The sequence below is a fragment of the Trachypithecus francoisi genome, unplaced genomic scaffold, assembly GCF_009764315.1.
Source record: "Trachypithecus francoisi isolate TF-2019V2 unplaced genomic scaffold, Tfra_2.0 Contig01585, whole genome shotgun sequence".
Taxonomy (NCBI): Eukaryota; Metazoa; Chordata; class Mammalia; order Primates; family Cercopithecidae; genus Trachypithecus; species Trachypithecus francoisi.
This window is the reverse complement of record NW_022681444.1, coordinates 1,620,918-1,642,769: the sequence shown is the minus strand read 5'-3', so window position 1 is coordinate 1,642,769 and position 21,852 is coordinate 1,620,918. Positions and strand designations below refer to the sequence as shown.

The window sequence follows — 21,852 nt, the reverse complement described above, 5'->3', positions numbered from 1 at the left end:
GGCGAGACCCTGTCTCAATTAAAAAAAAAAAAAATCAAAATAAAAGAGCACCCTGCAGACTAGGAGTAGAAGTAAACTTTCTTAATCTTATAAAGGGCATCTGAGAAAATCACGCAGCTAACATAATACTTAGGAAAATTAAACACTTTCCCCCTAACGTCAGAAACAAGGCAAGGATGCTGCTATTAACTGAATGTGAATCCTCAACATTCTATGTTGAAGACTAATGCCCAGTACAATGGTATTTAGAGATGGGGCCTTCAGGAGGAAATAGGTCATAAGGGTAGAGCCCTCATGAACAAGATTAGTGCATTTTTAAGAAAAAACATGAGATACCTTGCCTTTTTTCTCCTCCATAAGAATATAAGGACATATGAAGATATCCAGAGGCCAGGTGCAGTAGCTCATGCCTGTAATCCCAGCACTTGGGGAGGCTGAGGCAGGAGGATTGCTTGAGCCCAGCAGTCTAAGACCAGCCTGGGCAACATAGTAAAACCTCGTTTCTACAAAAAAAAAAAAAAAAAATTAGCCAAGCTTGGTGGCATGTTCCTGTAGTCCCAGTTGCTCAGGAGGCTGAGGTGGGAGGTTCACCTGAGCCTGGGAGGTTGAGGCTGCAGTGAGCCATAATCCTGCCTCTATGCTCCAGCCTGGGCAAACACAGTGAGGCCCTGTCTTAGAAAAAAGAAGGGCTGGGTGTGATGGCTCACACCAGTAATCCCAGCACTTTGGGAGGCCAGGGTGGGTAGATCACCAGAGGTCAGGGGTTCGAGACTAGCCTGACCAACATGGTGAAACCCTGTCTCTACTAAATATACAAAAAAATTAGCTGGGCATGGTGGTAGGCCCCTGTAACCCCAGCTACTTGGGAGGCTGAGGCAGGAGAATCACTTGAACCTTGGAGGCAGAGGTTGCAGTGAGCCAAGATCTCACCATTGCACTCCAGCCCTGGGCGACAGAGCAAAACTGCATCTCAAAATAATAAATAAATAAATAAATAAGAAAGAAGAGGAGGAGGAGGAGGAGGAGGAGGAGAAGTGGTCCCTCACCATACACTGGATCTGCTGGCACCTGATCTTGGGCTTACTTGCCTTCAGAATTGTGAGAAAGAAATGCTTGTTATTTGAGCCACCAGTCTATGGTATATTTGCTATATTAGTCCAAACTGACCAAGTTAAGTGCACACTCACCCAATTCTAATCAATAGGGTCCCAAAGAATCTAAGCATTGCAATAAGGCAATAAAAAGAAATACAATCTTCTCTATTTGCAGATGGCATAACGTAATTGTTTAGGTAGAAAATCTCAGGGAAGCTATAACACAACTACTAGAACTAGCACCTGAATTTAATGAGGTCACATACACAAAGGTAGAAAACAAAAATTAATTAGATATTTGTATACTGGTATGAAACAATTGGAAAATAAAGTCTAAAAAACAAGTTGACTTACAAAAGGATTAAACTACATATAATCTCATAGGAATAAATTTAACAAAAGTTATGTGAGATATATATACTGAAAACTATGAAACATTTCTGAATGAAATTGAAGAAGACCTAAAGAAATGGAAATATATAAGATGTTCATGAATTGAAAGACACAAAAATATTAAAATATCAATTCTCCCCAAACTCATCTATACATTTAACTTAATCTCAGTTATAATCCCACAAAGATTATTTGGTAGCAATATGTCAACTAATTCAAAAGTTATTTGGAAATGCAAATGACTTAGAATAGGCAAAGCAGTCCAGAAGATAAGTTTGGAAGGCTTTCCTACCTAACCTCAAGTAATTAAGATTATGGTACTGCTATAAGGACTCTACAAAACTTATAAGGACTATAAGGGCAACAATGTATCAATGGAACAAAATAGAGAGCTCAAATACTTAATTTTAAATAAGAGCACCAAAGTAATCCAATGGGGAAAGGTAAGTCTTGTCAACAAATGGAACTGGGACAACTGGATATCCATATGGAAAAATAAACTTTTACCCATTTCACATCATACACAAAAATTGACCTTAAATACATATTTTTTAAAACCTAAGCAGGCCAGGCGCGGTGGCTCAAGCCTGTAATCCCAGCACTTTGGGAGGCTGAGACGGGCGGATCACGAGGTCAGGAGATCGAGACCATCCTGGCTAACACGGTGAAACTCCGTCTCTACTGAAAAAAATACAAAAAAACTAGCCGAGCGATGTGGCGGGCGCCTGTAGTCCCAGTTACTCGGGAGGCTGAGGCAGGAGAATGGCGTAAACCCGGGAGGCGGAGCTTGCAGTGAGCCGAGATCATGCCACTGTACTCCAGCCTGGGTGACAGGGCGAGACTCCGTCTCAAAAAGAAAAAAGAAAAAAAAAAAACCTAAGCATAGCTGGGTACAGTGGCTCATACCTGCAATCCCAGCTACTCAGGAGGCTGAAATGGGAAGATTGCTTGAACCTAGGCGTTGGAGACTGCAGTGAGCTATAGTAGTGTTACTGCACTCCAGCCTGGGCAACAGAGCAAGATCCTATCTCTAAAACAAAAACAAAAAACCCTAAACATGAAACTTAAAACTATAAAGCTTGCAGAGGAAAACACGCAGAGCAACTGAAATTCTCATATATTGTTAGTGGTAGTGTTAAATGTCAAATCAGTTTAGACTTATGGAGGCAGTAAAAAGATCAGAGAAGTGGGAAGGGAGGAATGGGCAGAGCACAGAGTATTTTGGGGGCAGTGAAAATGTGCCATATGATACTATAATGGTGGACACATGCCATTATACATTTGTCCAAACCCATAGAATTTACAACACCAAGAATGAACCCTGAGCTAAACTATGGACTGAGTGATACTGATGTCTCAGTACAGGTTCGTTGGTTGTTAACAAATGGACCACTCTGGTAGGGGATGTTGATGGTATGAGGTGTTCTGCATATGAGGGGCAGGGGATATATGGGAAATTTCTATACCTTCCTCTCAATTTTGCTGTGAACCTAAAACTGCTCTAAAAAAAATTAATCTTGACTGGGCACGGTGGCTCACGCCTGTAATCCCAGCACTTTGGGAGGCCAAGGTGGGTGGATCTCCTGAGGTCAGGAGTTTGAGACCTGCCTGGCCAACATGGTGAAACCCCATCTCTACTGAAAATACAAAATTAGCCATGTGTGGTGGAAGACGCCTGTAGTCCCAGCTACTCGGGAGGCTGACACAGGAGAATCACTTGAATCCGGGAGGCGGAAACTGCGGTGAGCATTTTTTCATACATTTTTTGGCCACTTGTAGGCCTTCTTTAAAAAAATGCCTGTTCATGGTCTTTGCCTACTTTTTGATGGAGTCATTTGTTTTTTCTTGTAGAGTTGTTTGAGTTCCTTGTGATCTGGGCTATTAGTCCTTTGTTGGATGCACAGTTTGCAAATATTTTCTCCCATTCTTTAGGTTGTCTGTTTACTCTGTTTATTATTTGTTTTGCCACGCAGGAGCTTTTTAGTTTAATTGAGCCCCATTTGTCTATTTTGTTTTTGTTTTTTGTGCTTTTGATGTCTTAGTCATAAATCATTTGGCTATGCTAATGTCCAGAAAACTTCCTAGGTTTTCTTCTAGGATTTTTATAGTTTTAGGTCTTACACTTAAGTCTTTAATCAATCTTGAGTTACTTTTTGTATACAGTGAAAGATATGGGTCTAGTTTCATTCTTCTGCATATGGCTACCCAATTTTCCCAGCACCCTTTATTGAATAGGGTGTCCTTTTCCCCAATGTGTATTTTTGTGGGCTTTGCTGAAAATCAGTTGGTTGTAGGTATGTGGCTTTATTTCTGGGTGCTCTCTTCTGTTACATTGAGCTATGTGGCTATTTTTATACCAGTACCATCCTGTTTTAGTTACTATACCCTTGTCATAAAATTTGAGGTCAGGTAACATATCTCCAACTTTGTTCTTTTTGCTTAGGACTGCTTTGGCTATTCGGGCTCTTTTTTGGTTCCATATGAATTTTATTTTATTTTATTTTGAAACAGAGTTTTGCTCTGTTTCCCAGGCTGGAGTGCAGTTGCACGATCTAGGCTCACTGCGACCTCTGCCTCCTGGGTTCAAGCGATCCTCCTGCCTCAGCCTCCCAAGTAGCTGGGACTACAGGCATATGCCACTATATGCAGCTAATTTTTGTACTTTTAGTAAAGACAGGATTTCACCATGTTGGCCAGGCTGGTCTCAAACTCCTGACCTCAAGTGTTCCACCTGCCTCAGCCTACAAAAGTGCTAGGATTACAGGCATGAACTATGGCACTGGCCTCATATGAATTTTAGAATTGCTTTTTCTTCTGAAAAATGACATTGGCAATTTGATAGGAAATGCATTGAATCCGAAGATTGCTTTGGGCAATATCATCATTTATGATATTGATTCTTCCAATCCACAAGTATGTGATATTTTTCCGTTTGTTTGTGTCATCTGTGATTTCTTTCATTAGTATTTTGTTGTTCTCCTTGTAGAGATCTTCACCTCTTTGGTTAAATGTGTTACCAGGGGTGTGTGTGTGTGTGTGTGTGTGTGTGTGTGTGTTTTGTAGCTATTATAAATTGGATTGAGGTTTTGATTTGGCTTGCAACTTGTTGTTGGTATATAGGAATGCTACTGATCTTTCTGATCTTTGTGTGTTGGTTTTGCATCATGAAAATTTGCTGAAGGCATTTATCAAATCTAGGAATCTTTTGGAGGATTTTTTAGGGTTTTCAAGGTAGAAGACCATACAATCATTCAACAGAGATAATTTGATTTCTTCTTTTCCAATTTGGATGCATCTTATTCTTTTTTTTTTTTTGGATGAAGTCTCTCACTCTGTCGCCGTGCTTGGGTGCAGTGGCACAATCTCGGCTCACTGCAAGCTCCACCTCCTGGGTTCACACCATTCTCCTGCTTCAGCCTCCTGAGTAGCTGGAACTACAGGCGCCTGCAACCACGCCTGGCTAGATTTTGTATTTTGGGTAGAGACGGGGTTTTGCCATGTTGACCAGGCTGGTCTCAAACTCCTGACCTCATGTGATCCACCCTCCTGGGCCTCCAAAAGTGCTGGGATTACAGGAGTGAGCCACTGTGCCTGGCGGATGCCTTTTATTCTTTCTCTCGCCTGATTGCTCTAGCTAGAACTTCCAGTACTATGTTGAATGGGAGTTGTGTCTTTTTCCATTTCTTAAGGGGAATGCTTTTAACTTTTTCCCTTTCAGTATGACATTGGCTGTGGGTTTATCTTATGTGGCTTTTACTATTTTGAGGTATATTTATTCTGTGCCTACTTTGTTGAGGATTTTTATCATGAAGGGATGCGGAATTTTATTGAATGCCTTTTCTGCATCTATTGAGATGATCATATGCTTTTTGTTTTTACTCTACTTATGTGGTGAATCACATTTATTGATTTGCATACGTTGAACCATCCTTGCATCCCTGGAATAAAGCCTGCTTGATCATAGTATATTATCTTTTTGATGTGCTATTGAATTGAGTTCACTAGTATTTAGTTGAGGATTTTTGCATCTGTGTTCATCAAGGATATTGGCCTGTGGTTTCCTTTCTTTGTTGTGTTCTTGCCTGGCCTTGGCATCAGGGCAATACTGGCTTTGTAGAATGAGTTAGGGAAGATTCCCTCCTCCTTGATCTTTTGAAACAGTTTCAATAGGGTTGGTACCAGTTCTTTGTACATCTGTTAGAATTTGGCTGTGAAAATGGTTGTCATGAGCTTATTTTTTGTTAGGAAAGTTTTGATTACTGATTTATGGTCCTAAAGTTTTTGCAGGAGGAAATGTATAAGAATAGCCAAGAAACTTTAAAAAGACAACAATAATGAAGATTTTCACTAGAAGCTACCAAAGTACAACATTACAGTTATTAACACTCCATGGTATTGATGGGAGAACGGACCAATGAAAAACATGGAATTTTAAAAATAAATATAAAAATTTAAGAAGAAAAAGTAGAAGAATATTTTTTAAATCTCTTGGCAGAAAAACTTCCATGAGAAATATTTTCATAATTTCATGGCAGCAAAATCTCCTTTAAAAAGACAACAAGCTTATATGAAAAAGATGGGCAGATATGACAATACGTAAAAAATTTCTGTATAAAGAAATATCACATAAATAATATTAAGAGAAAACCAACAGAATGAGAGAAGTATTTGTAATGTATATAACAGATAAAAGATTGATACTCAGTATCTATAAAGAGCTACTACAAATCTGTCAGAAACAACTCAATAAAAAAAGGGCAAAAAAACTGAACAGTAAATTCAAAAAGAAGAAATACAAATAATTATGAACAAATGTAAACCTAAACTTTAAATAATTATAGAAATTAGAAATTAAAATATTCAATGACATTTTACCTCCAAATTAATAAAACTATAAAATAATGATATCCAGTGATGGAGATAATATGAAAAAAAAAAGTCCTTTTATATATGGTTGGCAGATCTGTAAATTTATAAAACATTTTTGGATGATAACTTGGCAGTATCTATCCAAACTTTAAATGTGCCTACTCTTTGAGCAAATTTTTTTCAGGAATCTATTCTGCAGAATCATTGCACAGAGTCTGCACTTAAATTTTTATCAATAGAGGAGTAGTTAAATAAATCATAATATAAACTGATGAAATGCTAGATGTCAGTTTAAAAGACTAGGAGAGAACTATGTATTATGATATTGAAAAAATTCTCAAGGTAAAGTGAATGTGAAAAAATGAAGTTGAAAATCTATAAATATGATATAATCACATTTATGTAAAAATAAAAAATATACATTGTGACAGAAATATGTAATTATTTAGCTAGTGTCGTTTTCCTTTCTTCCGTAGTAATAGAAGTACAACATAACTAGCTAAAAGACCACAGATCCCAGCCTCATTTGTAGCTAGGTAGCTATATGACTAAGTTCTGTCCAATAATATATAAACAGAAGTTATTACGACAGTCTTCTGGGAAGGCTCATTAAAAGGAAAACTGATAGCCAAGACATTCTCTCTTTGTCATTCCATCTTTCCTTCTCCCTCCTTTCTTTTTTTTTTTTTAACTTGAGATAGGGTCTCACTCTGTTGCCCAAGCTGGAGGGCAGTGATACAATCATAGCTTATTGCAGCCTTGAATTCCTGGGCTCAAGCAATCCTCCTACTTCAGCCTCCCAAATAGCTAGGATTACAGGTGCGCACCACCGTGCCCAGCTAATTTTTTTGTTGAGGGTAGAGATGGGGTCTCTCTATGTTGGTCTTGAACTGGTCTTGAACTCCTGGGCTCAAGCAATCCTCTTTTCTCAGCCTTCTAAAGTGCAGGGATTACAGGCAGGAGGCATCACACCTGGCCCTTCCTTCTTTCTTGGATAAGGACATGATGGCTGGAATTCCCACAGCCATCTTGGACCGTGGGGTCATAGAAGCCAACGCTAAGAATAGAAGAGCAGAAAGTTCAGAGGAGTCCAGGTCCCTGACAACCATGAAGCTGCTGTGGTACCTGCCTTCAGACTGCTTTTCCATGAGAAAACAATACGCTCCTCTGCTTCTATTTCTACTTCCATCAGTCTCTTTCAAGGCTAAACACAATTTTCATTTAATACATAAGCATGTAAAACTTAAGTACCCAGAATATATACAACCCAAAAGATTGCAGTGATTACCTCTAAGAAGGAGTTGAAGTTGGAGGAGTATAAAGGGAACACTTCAATTTTACTGTCTGTATTTCTATGGTTGAAATATTTGACAGCCAAGATGGGATCATTTATTGTTGCATATAATAAACAAATTTGAAATCATTCTGTTAAAAGAAAGAGAAAAAAGGAAAGAGACTGGAAGAATATGGCAGGGTGGTAAGAGTGGATGCCTCTGGTTGATGGAATTATCAGTTGTTGATGTTTTACTGTATTTTCCAAATAAAAAGATCACTTTAAAATAAGAACAAGATTCATCAAAAGTTATTTTCAAGGAAGAACAGCAGAAGGGAACAGAGGGAGGAGTAAGAAAAGGAGGAGTAAGAAAAGGGAAGACACGAAGCCTGGTGTTCTGAGAGAGACAGCAAAAAGAGAAAGAGCAAAAGACTGTGGAAGTTGAACCTGCAGGCAACAGTGTGGCTCTGTGCTCAGCTGCTTCCTCAAGATCCTGCTGATCATTGTACCCAGATTCCCATAGGGCCCAGTCCCTCCATTCTGACCAACAGCCCGGGCTGCCTGTTATAATAGTGAAGCCAAGATGTCAGAGTCTCCGATTACATACAAAGGGAAAATGACTTCAAGATGTGTAGGAGATCCCAGAGACCCATTTCAGCATAATCTGTTCCTCCTTTCTATATAGGGAAGCATCCCTGGTCTTTGACACTTGAGGGTCTCTCAGTGAATGGGACTGAGAAGGCTGTGGGGGAGTCCTAAACACAGATACCCAGAGGGAACAAGAAATGGGGCTGAGACCCATGAGATCAATGTCTTGTTTTGCCAGGCACAGAGGTCTATATTTGTGTTTGCAGTCTGAGCATCCTGCCAGGAGTCCAGATAGGAGATAGGTGAGATGGTGATTAGGGGTTGGAGCATGCTCTGAATGTAGCCTTTTCTAAATTGGAGCTCCTCAGTATTCAAGGAAAATGGAGAAGAGTAGGCAGGAGGATGCTAGCATTCAGCATGGTCAGTACTGGAAAGACAAATGGAAAAGTAAAGCAGGAGGAAAAGAGATCAAATCAAAGAACCCAAAGGTGCCTAGGTGTTTGCTCCCGGCCTGGGATGGAATTCATATCCTAGGGTTGATCCCTTGATTAACATAAACAGAGGCAAGCAAAGAGGTGTCGCAGTTCTGGTGACTGGGAGAAAAGTCCATCTAGATTGAAATAAGACCACTCTTAGGACGCAGACTGTCATAGATAACGGCAGACACCTGGGAGGGTATCAAAGCCAAAATAGAAGTCCAAGGTCACAGCTTGGTGGATTAGGGTTCAGGGAACCAAAGTATTCAACAGAAAAAGTGAGGCAGACACTCAGTCATCTAGTGGAAGATAATAGAGAAAACTGTCAATAAAGGAAGCACTAGTTCAAGCCTGCAGCAAGATATTTGCCAAAAAACAAATATGAAGAATTAGGATTTTTGAAGGATAGGATTGCTTTATTCAGCTAAGAATCATGATATTCTAAGGGTTAGACTAGCACTGGCAAATGCCTAGCAACCATTTCACGGCTCACTCATTTTCCACCTATGGAAATTAATTAATTAGTCGTTAATCAATCTTGGAACAATTCCCTGTTAAACGTATACAAGATTTCATTGTTCTCCCCAAGAGAGCTCTTTGGGAAGCCACTACCAGTCACTTATAGTTAACATAGGAAGATGAAATCATTTGATACCCTAGGGATATAATACATAATTCTTCCCTGTGGATATGACCTACAGGGTATTTATGAGCTCCCCAGGGTACAAGGATTCTGTCATGAGGAGATCATCCCAGAGACAGCTCCCTCAGAACTCTCCTTGGTGCTGAAAATTGGTCTGCATTTCCCTACAGATCCCGGGATCCTGTCACTTCCCACCCTGCCATCATTGTTGACATGGATCAAACTTTCCATAGTAGCTAGAGATGCACCTTGTAAATAAACAGAACCCAGACTTCTGAGGGATGAAAAGGATTTGGTAGCAAATAATTCTGAAAGGGATGTGTTGGGAGTTAGGAGGTAGGCTCTAACAAGGTCATCACCCAGGTAACTGTGGGAGTCCATATCAGAGAAGCTATGGATGAGCACTAGAATATCCTTCAAATCACGAGAGAAGTTGAAAAGAAAATTCAAGGTTGACAACCTATGTTACAACTAGAAAACAGTGAAGATGGGGCAGGTCTCAGAGATATGAAATCAGAACCAAATTCAGGCACTAGGAAAGGCAAGTGAGACAGAATCACATGGTGCCAAAGACTTAATGTTTGTGTCCCCCAAAATTCATATGTTGAAATTGTAATCCCCAATGTGATGGCATTAAGAGGTGGGGCCCTTGGTAGATGATTAATTCATAAAGATGGAGCCTCATGCATGGGATTAATGCCTCTAAAAAAAGGAGACTCTAGAGAGCCCCTTCGCCTCTTCCACTACGTGAGGAAACAGCTGGAAGATGCCGTCTGTGGAACGGTAGGTATGTCCTCACTAGACACCAACTGTGCTGGTGTCTTGATCTTGGACTTCCTAGACCCCAGAACTGTGAGAAATAAATTTCTATCATTTATAAGCCACCCAATCTATGGTATTCTTTTATGTAGCCCGAAGGGACTAAGACACATGGACATTGATGAAATTGTACTGGACAGATTTTTCCTTGTTCATGGATACTTATTTCTTCATGGATACTTTTTAACAGGACATTTTGTCTTTTTTTTTAAAAAAAAAATAACATATAGTTATTATAGGAACACTGGGAAGAAAACAAAAGTAGAAATAACGGGAAAGATATTGCCCACAATCCAGAGACAATAACTGTTATCATTTTGGCATATTTCATTTGTCTGTTTTCCTTGAATATTGACACAATTGAGATGATATTTTTACATCCCAATTTTTCACTTAACATTATGTTATTAGCATCTTCTCATGTTTAAAACTCTATATAAAAGTCATTTGTGGCCAGGTGCAGTGACTTGCCCTGTAATCCCAGCACATAGGGAGGTCAAGGTGGGAGGAACGTTTGAGCCCAGGAGTTTGAGACCAGCCTGGACAACATAAAAAGACCCCATCTTTAAACAAATATGTATTTAAACATTATTGGGGAATGGTTGGTCATGCATGCTTGTAGTTCTAGGTACTTGGAAGGCTGAGGCAGAAGCATGACTTGAGCCCAGGGATTCGTGGTTACAGTGAGCTATGATGGTGCCATTGCATTCCAGCCTGAGCAAGAGTGAAATCCTGTCCCTAAAATAAATGAATAAATGGCCAGGTATGGTGGCTCATGCCTGTAATCCCAGCACTCTGGGAGGCTAAGACAGATGGATCACCTGAGGTCAGGAGTTCGATACCAGCCTGGCCAATATGGTGAAACCTTATCTCTATTAAAAATACAAGTTAGTCAGGCATGGTGGCATGTGCCTGTAATCCCAACTACTCAGGAGACTGAGGCAGGAGAATTGTTTGAACCCAGGAGGCAGAGGTTGCAGTGAGCTGAGATCATACTTCATTCCAGCCTGGGTGACCGAGCAAGACTCTGTCTCAAAATAAACAAAATAAAATAAAAGAATAAATAAGAAACATTTGTACTGGTTGTATCATATAACATCATATATGGATGAACCATAATCTTTTTTTTTTTTTTTTTTTGAGATAGAGTCTCACCCTGTCACCCAGGCTGGAGTGCAGTGACACAATCTCGGCTCACTGCAACCTCTGCTTCCAGGCTCAGGTGGTTCTTGTGTCTTAGCCTCTTGAGTAGCTGGGATTACAGGTGTGTGTCACCATGTCCAGCTACTATTTTTGGGATTTTTTTTTTTTTTTAGTACAGACAGGTTTTGCACATTGGCCAGCCTGGACCATAATCTATTAATTGTTCTCTTTTATTGTATATATTTTTGGGTTGCTTCTATTCTTGATTTTTTATGAAAATCACATCAATGGTATGTAATTGAATATACTTGTGCCAATATTCTATTTTCTTAAACTCCAAGAAATACAATCACAAACTAAACTTTTTTTTTTTTTTTTTTTTTTTTTTGAGACGGAGTCTGGCTCTGTCGCCCAGGCTGGAGTGCAGTGGCCGGATCTCAGCTCACTGCAAGCTCCGCTTCCCAGGTTTACGCCATTCTCCTGCCTCAGCCTCCCGAGTAGCTGGGACTACAGGCGCCCGCCACCTCACCCGGCTAGTTTTTTGTATTTTTTTTTAGTAGAGACGGGGTTTCACCATATTAGCCAGGATGGTCTCGATCTCCTGACCTCGTGATCCGCCCGTCTCGGCCTCCCAAAGTGCTGGGATTACAGGCTTGAGCCACCGCGCCCGGCCCACAAACTAAACTTTTAAAGCTCCTGACACATCTTGTTCGATTGTCTTTGAGAGATATTGTACCCATTTACCCTCTCTCCAATGTAGCAGAGAGCCTGGATTATCACTTCCATACCAATGACATCAGTTAGGATATAGGCTAAACTGTTATAGCAAAAAGATCAGAAAACACAGTTACTCAAGCAAGCTGGACATTTCTTTTTTTTTTTCACATAAGAATCTAAAGGTAAGAAGCCCCAAGCTGAGGAGGCAGTTCTCATTGAAAACATTCTGGGACTGTAGTTCCTTCATCTTCATCTGCCATCCCCTGGGGGACTGTCTCCAACTCTGTGATCAAAGGTCCTCCAGGTCCTCATTTGATTTTATTCTGCAAGAAAGGAGAGGGAAAGGCGGTAGAGAGCAGATGATTTTGTTTGGGGCAAGTGAACTGGATATTAGCCTCTCCAGATCCATGCTCTGTTCTGCTGTGTGCCTTGGAGCTGACCTCTATAGATTTCCTTGTCCTTTGGCTTACAGCTTAGTTCAGCCAATGGAAGACCGCAGTAGGAGATCAGAGGATGTAGTCAAAAGATCAGGGTACCGAGTGCTCTGGCTCACTCCTTGCTGGGAGTTGCCTGTGTCCCTTTATTGAAAGCCACAGCTCCTGGCCAGACACAGTGTCTCATGCCTGTGATCCTAACACTTTGGGAGACTGAGGTGGGTGGATCACCTGAGGTCAGGAGTTCGAGACCAGCCTGGCCAACATGGTGAAACCCTGTCTTTACTAAAAACACAAAAAATAGCCAGGTGTGATGGCGGGCAACTGTAATCTCAGCTACTCGGGAGGCTGAGGCAGGAGAATCTCTTGAATCCGGTGGGTGGAGGTTGCAGTGAGCTGAGATCACACCACTTCACTCCAGTCTGGGTGAAAGAGCAAAACTCTGTCTCAAAAAAAAAGAAAAAGAAAAGAAAAGAAAGCCACAACTCCTGTCAGATGGTCTGCGCCGTGCCATTCTCTCTGAGCTTCTATTTGCTTCTTTCTCCAGTCTCTAAGGCCTAGAGAAGATAAGAGCTCCCTGTTGTTGCTCGCCTAGGGGTACTGCATCACCTCCTGTTACTTTTCCTAAACCTGCCTGCAGTGACTTTTGACACCAGCTGCTCATAGTCCGACCAAACTTCACAAGGTAAAGACCACAGCCTTCTAGAAGACTCAGACATCAGCTGCAAGTTTGGGGTTTCCCAGACTACCCCCACTTCTAACCAGCTGACTACAAATCCAGGGATCCTCACTACTCCCTCAGGTTCAGTCATTCTAGAATAATGTAACTGTGCAAGGAGTTCACCTTCCCCGCTGCCTAGACAGAGCTGATTTCTCAATACACGGGAATTGTAATAGAGGAAGAATAATTCACACGGAGCTGGCTGTGTGGGAAACTGGAGTTTTCTTATTACTCAAATCAGTCTCCCTGAACAATCAGGGAGCAGAGTTTTTAAAGACAACTTGGTGGGTAGGGGGAAGCCAGTGAACCAGGAGTGCTGATTGGTCAGAGATGAAATCACAGGAAGTCGAAGCTGCCTTTTTATGCTGAGTCAATTCCTGGGTAAGGACCATAAGATCTGATGAGCCAGTTGATTGTTCTGGGTGGGGCCAGCTGATTCATCAAGTACAGGGTCTGCAAAATATCTCAAGCCCTGATCTTAGGAGTAGTCCAGGGAGGGTTATAATCTTGTAGCCTCCAGCTGCATAACTCCTAAACCGTGATTTCTAATGTTGTGTCCTACAAATGCAATCTAGTTCCCAAGCAAGAAGGTCTGCTTTGGGAAAGGGCTGTTAATGTCTTTGTTTTAACTACAAACTGGGTTTCTCTCAAAGATAGTTCAGCCTACACCCAGGAATGAGCAAGGACTCTTTGGAGGTTAGAAGCAAGATGGGGTGCCGGGTGCAGTGGCTCATGCCTGTGATCCCAGCACTTTGGGAGGCCAAGGCGGGTGGACCACCTGAGGTCAGGAGTTCAAGACCAGCCTGGACAACATGTCAAAACCCGTCTCTACTAAAAATACAAAAAATTAGCCAGGCATGTCGGTGCGCGTCTGCAGTCTCAGCTACTTGGGATGCTGAGGCAGGAGAATCTCTTGAACCCGGGAGGCAGAGGTTGCAGTGAGTCAAGATCACGCCATTGCACTCCAGCCTGGGTGACGGAGAGAAATTCTGTCTCAAAAAAAAAAAAAGAAAGAAAGAAAGAAAAAGAAAAAGAGAAAGAAATAAGATAGATTCAGTTAAGTTAGGTCTCTTTCACTGTCTCAGTCATAATTTTGCAAAGGCAGTTTCAATAACTCGTAGAATTCAGGATAGCATCATACATATGATTAGCAGGAAGATACAAACCAGAATCAGCCAAAGGAAAAGCTGCATAGGGCAAGGTCTGGAAGCGTCCCAAACATCAAGCTTCCATCATCCTCAGGGAGCCGCTACCCTCCCAGCACATCAATATGCATAGTATGGACAACCAGGGAAGCTCACTTAAATGACAGTGTCCAGACTTTCTATTGGAGCTTTATTTCATAGGCTGATTAAATCATGGCCATGAGGTTGAACTCAACCTTTATACCCTAGCTGTCCCCAGAGATAGGGCTGATATCAGGTGACTCAAAGTCCCAGCTGTCTTATCACATGGTTGGACATTCTGGCATAGTCAGTCTCCACACTGACCCTACCTCGTCTTCAGATTAGCATAAACTTCCTAGGAACCATGGTCACCTAAACCATCAGGTGTGGCCCATGGGGGACATCATGAATAACAAAGATACTTTTTTTACTCAGGAAGTTCCAGGGGTTTGAAGATTACCTCCCGGGAACCAGGAATGAGGCCAGCAAATTCTTTTTGTTTGTTTTGAGAAAGAATCTTGTGACCAGGTGAGGTTACTCATGCCTGTAATCCCAGCACTTTGGGCGACTGAGGCAGGCAGATCACTTGAAGCCAGGAGTTTGAGACCAGCCTGGCCAACATGGTGAAGCCCGTCTCTACTAAAAATACAAAAATTTGCCTGGCGTGGTGGCACACACCTGTAACCCCAGCTACTCGGGAGGCTGAGGTAGGAGAATCGTTTCCACCCAGGAGGCAGAGGTTGCAGTGAGCTGAGATAGTGCCACTACACTCCAGTCTGGGTGACAGAGTGAGACTCAGTCTCAAAAAAAAAAAAAACCAAAAAATAAAAAACTCTCCCTCTCGAGAGAGGGAGAAAGGTTCTTGCTTTGTCACTCAGTGGTGCAATCATGACTCACTGCAGCCTTGACCTCCTGGGCCAGCAAATTATTTATTATGTACTGTCCACACTGTCTCACGCATCTATGTGAAGAGACCACCAAACAGGATTTGTGTGAGCAACAGGGCTGTTTATTTCACCTGGGTGCAGGTGGGCTGAGCCCGAAAAAGGAGTCAGCAAAGAGTAGTGGGATTATCATTAGTTCTTACAGGTTTTGGGATAGGCAGTGGAGTTAAGAGCAGTATTTTGTGGGCAGGGAGTGGATCTCACAATGTATATTCTCAAGGGTGGGGAGAATTACAAAGAACCTTCTTAAGGATGGGGGAGATTACAAAGTATGTTGGTCAGTTAGGGTGGGGCAGAAACAAATCACGAGTGGAATGTCATCAGTTCACTTCTTTTGTGCATCTTCAGTTGCTTCAGGCCATCTGGATGTCTACGTGCAGGTCACAGGGGATAGGATGGCTTAGTTTGGGCTCAGAGGCCTGACAACCACTCCTGGCACATTCCATTGGTGAGATCTTAGTCATATTACCATATCTGCTACAGAGTAGTTTGGGAAATACAGTCTGTATCTAAGCATTCTTATGCCATCAGAAATTCTGTTACTATGGAAAATAGAATGTATTTTGAGGGAATAAACGGCAGTGTGAGTTGGGTGCTGTGGCACATGCCTGTAGTCCTAGCTACTCAGGAGACTGAGGTGGAAGGACTACTTGAACCCAGAGTCTAGCCTGGGCAACACAGCTAGATCCCATCTCTTAAAACAACAATGATGATAATAGTAATAGCAATCTGCCACACTGTGCTAGGCACTAACATTTTAAATTCATCACCAGTTTGACAGGCAAAAGATAGTATTTTGACATATCACTTTTGCCATTTTTTTTTTTTTTTAAGACGGAGTCTTACTGTGTCGCCCAGGCTGGAGTGCAGTGGTACCATCTTGGCTCACTGCAACCACCACCTCCCAGGTTAAAGTGATTCTCCAGCCTCAGCCGGCCGAGTAACTAGGATTACAGGCAGCTGCCACCACACCCAGCTAATCCAGCTAATTCCTGTATTTTTAATAGAGTCAGGGTTTCACTGTGTTGGCCAGGTTGGTCTCGAACTCCTGACCTCAGATGATCTGCCCTGTTCAGCCTCCCAAAGTGCTGGGATTACAGGCATGAGCCACCATGCCCGACCTACTTTGCCTTTTTTGACTACTAGAAATAAGCATCCTTTTGTAACTGGAAAGGGCTTCTAATGTAGACCCCAAGAGAGGGTTTTTGAAACTTGCACAGGAAAGAATTTGGGGTGAGTCCATAGAGTAAAGCAAAAGCAAGTTTATTAAGAAAGTAAAGGAAAGGCCAGGTGTGGTGGCTCACACCCGTAATCCCAGCACTTTGGGAGGCCGAGGTGGGCGGATCACCTGGGGTCAGAAGTTCCAGACCAGCCTGGCCAGCGTGGCGAAACCCTGTCTCTACTAAAAATACAAAAATTAGCTGGGTGTGGTGGTGAGTGCCTATAACCCCAGCTACTCCGGAGGTTAATGCTGGAAAATTGCTTGAATCCGGAAGGCAGAGGTTGCAGTGAGCTGAGATGGTGCCATTGCACTCCAGCCTGGGCGACAAGAGCAAAACTCTGTCTCAAAAAAAAAAAGAAAAAGAAAAAGAAAATAAAGGAATAAAAGGATGGCTATTCCATTGGCTTCTCAACTGCGTATACCCATAGTTATTTCTTGATTATATGCTAAATAAGGGGTGGATTATTCATGAGTTTTCCTGGAAAGGGGCAGGCAATTCACGGAACCAAGGGTTCCTCCCCCTTTTAGACCATATAGGGTAACTTCCTGACGTCGCTGTGGCATCTGTAAACTGTCATGGCATTGGTAGGAATCTGTTAGTCTGCGAATGCATTATAATTAGTGTATAATGAGTACTGATGACAACCAGAGGTCATTTTCGTTGCTATCTTGGTTTTGGTGGGTTTTGGCCAGCTTCTTTACCACAATCTGTTTTATCAGCAAGGGCTTTATGACCTTCTGCCAACTAACTAACCTCCTGGGAATGCAGTCCAGGAGGTCTCAGCCTTATTTTACCCAGCCCCTATTCAAGATGGAGTCACTCTGGTTCGAATGCCTCTCACATTTTCATTTTTTTCTCTTGGTCATTTGTCTTTATTTTACTGTGTTTTTTTTTTATCAGGTTTTTGGTTCACTTTTCCATTGGCTTTCTAAAATGTTTTATTGATCCAATGATCTCTTCTAGGTTTCAAGATAGCAACTGTTTTCTGTCAAAGCAACATAGAACAACAACAACAACAAAAAGGCCAGGTGTGGTGACTCATGCCTGTGTAATCCCAGCACTTTGGGAGGCCGAGGCAGGCGGATCACCTGAGGCCAGGAGTTCAAGACCAGCTTGGCCAACACGGCAAAACCCCATCTCTACTAAAAATACAAAAAATTAGCCAGGCGTGGTGGTGGGCTCCTGTAATCCCAGCTACTTGGAAGGCTGGGAGGCAGGAGAATTGCTTGAACCCGGGAGGCAGAGGCTGCAGTGAGCAGAGATCGCGCCATTGCACTCCACCCTAGGCAGCAAGAGCAAAATTCCATCTCAAAAAAAGGATGAGTTTATGTCCTTTGTAGGGACATGGATGCAGCTGGAAACCATCATTCTCAGCAAACTATCGCAAGAACAGAAAACCAAACACCGCATGTTCTCATTCATAGGTGGGAAATGAACAATGAGATCACTTGGACACAGGAAGGGGAACATCACACATCGGGGCCTGTTGTAGGGTGGGAGGAGAGGGGAGAGATAGCATCAGGAGATTTACCTGATGTAAATGACGAGTTAATGGGTGCAGCACACCAACATGCCACATGTATACATATGTAACAAACCTGCACGTTGTGCACATGTACCCTAGAACTTAAAGTATAATAAAAAATAAGTTTAAAAAAGAAAGAAAGAAAATAAAAGAAATAGAAAAAAAAAAAAAAGGCTCATGCCTGTAATCCCAGTACTTTGGGAGGCTGAGGTGGGTGGATCACTTGAGCCCAGGAGTTTGAGACCAGTCTGGGCAACAGAGCGAAAACACATCTCTACAAAAAACACAAAAATTAGCTGGGCATGGTGGCACACACCTGTAAGTCCCAGCTACTTGGGAGGTTGAGGTGGGAGGACCGCTTGAGCCTGGGAAGCGGAGGTTGCAGTGAGCCAAGATCGTGCCACTGCACTCCAGCCTGGGCAACAGAATGACACTTTGTCTCAAAAGAACAAAACACATAGCTGAGGGCAGTGGCTCATTCCTGTAATCCCAGCACTTTGGGAGGCCGAGGCAGATGGATCACTTGAGGTTAGGAGTTCGAGATCAGCCTGGCAAACATGGTGAAACCCAGTCTCCACTAAAAATACAAAAATCAGCTGGGTTTGGTGGCAGGCACCTGTAATCCCAGCTATTCAGGAGACTGAGGCAGGAGAATTGCTTGAACCCAGGAGGTGGAGGGTTTTTTTTTTTTTTGAGGCAGTGTCTCCCTCTGTCGCCCAGGCTGGAGTCCAATGGTGTGATCTTGGCTCACTGCAACCTCCGCCTCCTGGGTTCAAGCGATTCTACCGCCTCAGCCTCCTGAGTAGCTGGGTTTGCAGGCGTGCATCACCACGCCAGGCTAATTTTGGTATTTTTAGTAGAGACAGGGCTTCACCATGTTGGTCAGGTTGGTCTCGAACTCCTGACCTCGTGATCCGCCCACCTTGGCCTCCCAAAGTGCTGGGATTACAGGTGTGAGCCACGGCGCCCAGCCTAATGCGGGAGGCGGAGGTTGCAGTGAGCCAAGATTGTACCACTGCACTCCAGCCTGGGCGACAAGAGTGAGACTCCATCTCAAAAACAGAAAAACGCAAACAGCAAAAACAAAAAAACTAGTTCAAAATGAAACACAAAAACTAAAAAAAAAAAAAAAAAAAGCACTTAAAAAGACCAACTTCCCTGAGCCTCATGTTGTCAGGCCACTCTCCTCTGCCCATTTACTCCAGGTGGCCTCACAGGTGATGCTTCTTGGTCTCTTTCCTCTAGTTCTAGGTCTACCCCAGGCAACTTTATGTGCCATCATCTGGGAGCAGTTAAAGTAAGTATATGTCTATGGTCTCCGACAAATGATGAGTCCCCTTTCTCAGGTTCAAATCCTGTGTTCAGGGGGCAGGAGATGGGTACCTTACTGGCAGCCTATTTTCCAAGAACTCCCTGACCCTAGATGTCTGGTGAGTTTCGGCCCCTTCTGTTGCAATCTGTCAGCTGCTCACTTCTGGAGGATTCTGGTTAGCTCAGTCAGCAGGCTGTGACTTCACCAGATACCATCCTTCATGTCTTAGTTTGAGCTTTCTCCAAAACAGAGCCTGAGACAAGGACTTGGGGACTGGGAGTTTAGTAACACCAGGAAACTGGAGCAAGGGAGAAGGAGGAATGAGCCAGGGGAGGAGCAGTGCCAAGAAAGGGTGTGTTAGGGTGTGTTATTGGACTGGGCAAATGAGGGTTGACTTTAGCTGGGGACTCTCCAAGGAACTTTATTTCATTTTTTGTCATTTTTTTTTTTTTCCTTTTTGTGGAGAACAGGGTCTCACTATATTGCCCAGGCAGGTCTCAAACTCCTGGGCTCAAGCTATTCTCCTACCTCCGCCTCCCTAAGAGCTGGGATTACAGGCATGAGCCACCGCACCTGGCCCAAGGAACTTTATAGAACGCACTTGAGAACCATGTCTTGCTGGATCAGAAAACAAGAGCCCAAAATGAAGGCCTCAGAAGCAAAAGTTTTTTTTCTTTTCTTTCTTTCTTTTTTTTTTTATTTTTTTGAGACAGTCTTACTTTATCTCCCAGGCTGGTATGCAGTGGCACCATCTTGGCGGCTCACTGCACCTTCCACCTCCCAGGTTCAAGCAGTTCTCGTGCCTCAGCCTCCTGAGTTGCTGGGATTACAGATGTCACCACTATGCCTGGTTATTTTTTGTATTTTTAGTAGAGACGGGGTTTCACCATGTTGGCCAGACTGGTCTTGAACTCCTGACCTGAGGTGATCCGCCTGCCTTGGCCTCCCAAAGTGCTGGGATTACAGGCCTTAGCACCCCCGGCAAAATTTTTTCTCTGGCTTTCTCCTGCCCTTCTGTCTCTGAGTCCCATTCTCCCCCAAGGCTAGCCATAGAAACTAGAATCCTTCTTCCCTAAGGCAGTTTATAGAAACCAGAACCCCCTTTTCCCGAAACCAACCATAAAACCTTAAAAACATTACTCCAACTTTCCATCTGCTTTCTATGTAAAAACTGCTGCCATAAAGAAATGATCTGACTTACCTTGTTTGGCTTGTAGGTCATAAGATCCCCATTCCAGAGGGGGTCCTGTCCCATACTCGGAAGGAAGGAACGCTGTTCAGAGAGGGCAAGAAGAATCTAGACAGACAGGCTGTTCAGAGACGGCAAGAGGAATCTAGACAGACAGGTGCTGCTGGATTTCCCCACTGCATCTGTTAGCATTTGATCAATCCCCTTTTGTCCAATCATATTTCTACATGGCTGTCCATACTTGGCTAAATTTAAACATAAAAATGGACAGTTTCCCCTGTAGACTAGGGTCTTCATTCTGAAGGCTCCAGGTACCTGTGACTAACATTCGTGTGCCTTATCTCCAATTAATCTAACTTATCTGAGTTGATTTTTCAGTGAACCTTCAAAGTGGGAAGGGGAAATCTTCCCTTGGCCTCCACAGTCTCTAAAGGACAGCTGGCAGAAGCAGACATTTGTCCACTGGTTCCCCAACAACCTCCCAACACCTTTGTTGGCTGAAAGTTGACCACAAGACAGTCAACTCTCCGGACTTTCCAGCTGCCTTGGAAAAACCCTAAGTGTCCACCCCAGCTGCAGTCGAAATTAGAAGTGGGTTAAGCAGATCTGGTGTGTGCCAGAAATAGCACTGGTTGCATTGTACTTTTTTAAATACGTAAATACGTCAACCACATACTAACAAAAACATATGTGTTGTGTTTGGGGTAGATTCATGCCCGAAGCAGTCTGGGACCTCAGAAATATGGTGCGTGGGGAAGGAAGGGCTAGAAGCTGGCCCACACGGGAAGGAGTCTCCAGGGGGCAAGAGTGTGTCAGACTCAGATGGGGATGGGACACAGAGTGTGAAGAAATGGAGTGGCTTGGCCGGCAGTGGCCCTGGCTGCGAGGCAGCTGAGGATGCTGACCTAGCTTTAAAGGGCTGGGCAGGCTGACCTGAAGCGGAGACAACAATGTTCCCAACCCAGGAGGATCAGGGAAGGCGAGGGCCACCTGTCCCATGAGAACAAGGCATCCACAAACATACAAAAAATATAAGCAAGGATGTTCATCTTAGTGGTAACTATTCTAGTGATTCAGAACTGTAAGCTGGGCATTGATTACAAATCATGGTGTGACCATTAAAAAGAGTCATTTGCAGGAATGACAGAAGACAGAGGGCATACGGAACTGCACTGGGTGAAATCCATGCTGTGGGAAAGTCTACCATCAAGTGGCATTGACCAGTGTTCCTCTACAGGCTGCTTTTTTTTTTGAGACTGAATCTCTGTCACCCAGGTTGAAGTGCAATGGCGTGATCTCAGCTCACTGCAACCTCTGCCTCCT

At 43.0% G+C, this 21,852-nt stretch overlaps 1 long non-coding RNA gene across 1 annotated transcript; it reads right to left on the bottom strand.

The window, feature by feature from the left end:
- Positions 1-12,145: 12,145 nt before the first annotated feature.
- LOC117070680 lies at positions 12,146-20,999 on the bottom strand. Its single transcript, XR_004432004.1, has 2 exons — positions 20,542-20,999; positions 12,146-12,338 (listed from the first exon to the last, which is right to left on the bottom strand). It is a non-coding gene; the product is annotated as an uncharacterized LOC117070680 (long non-coding RNA).
- Between the last annotated feature and the right edge of the window lie 853 nt (positions 21,000-21,852).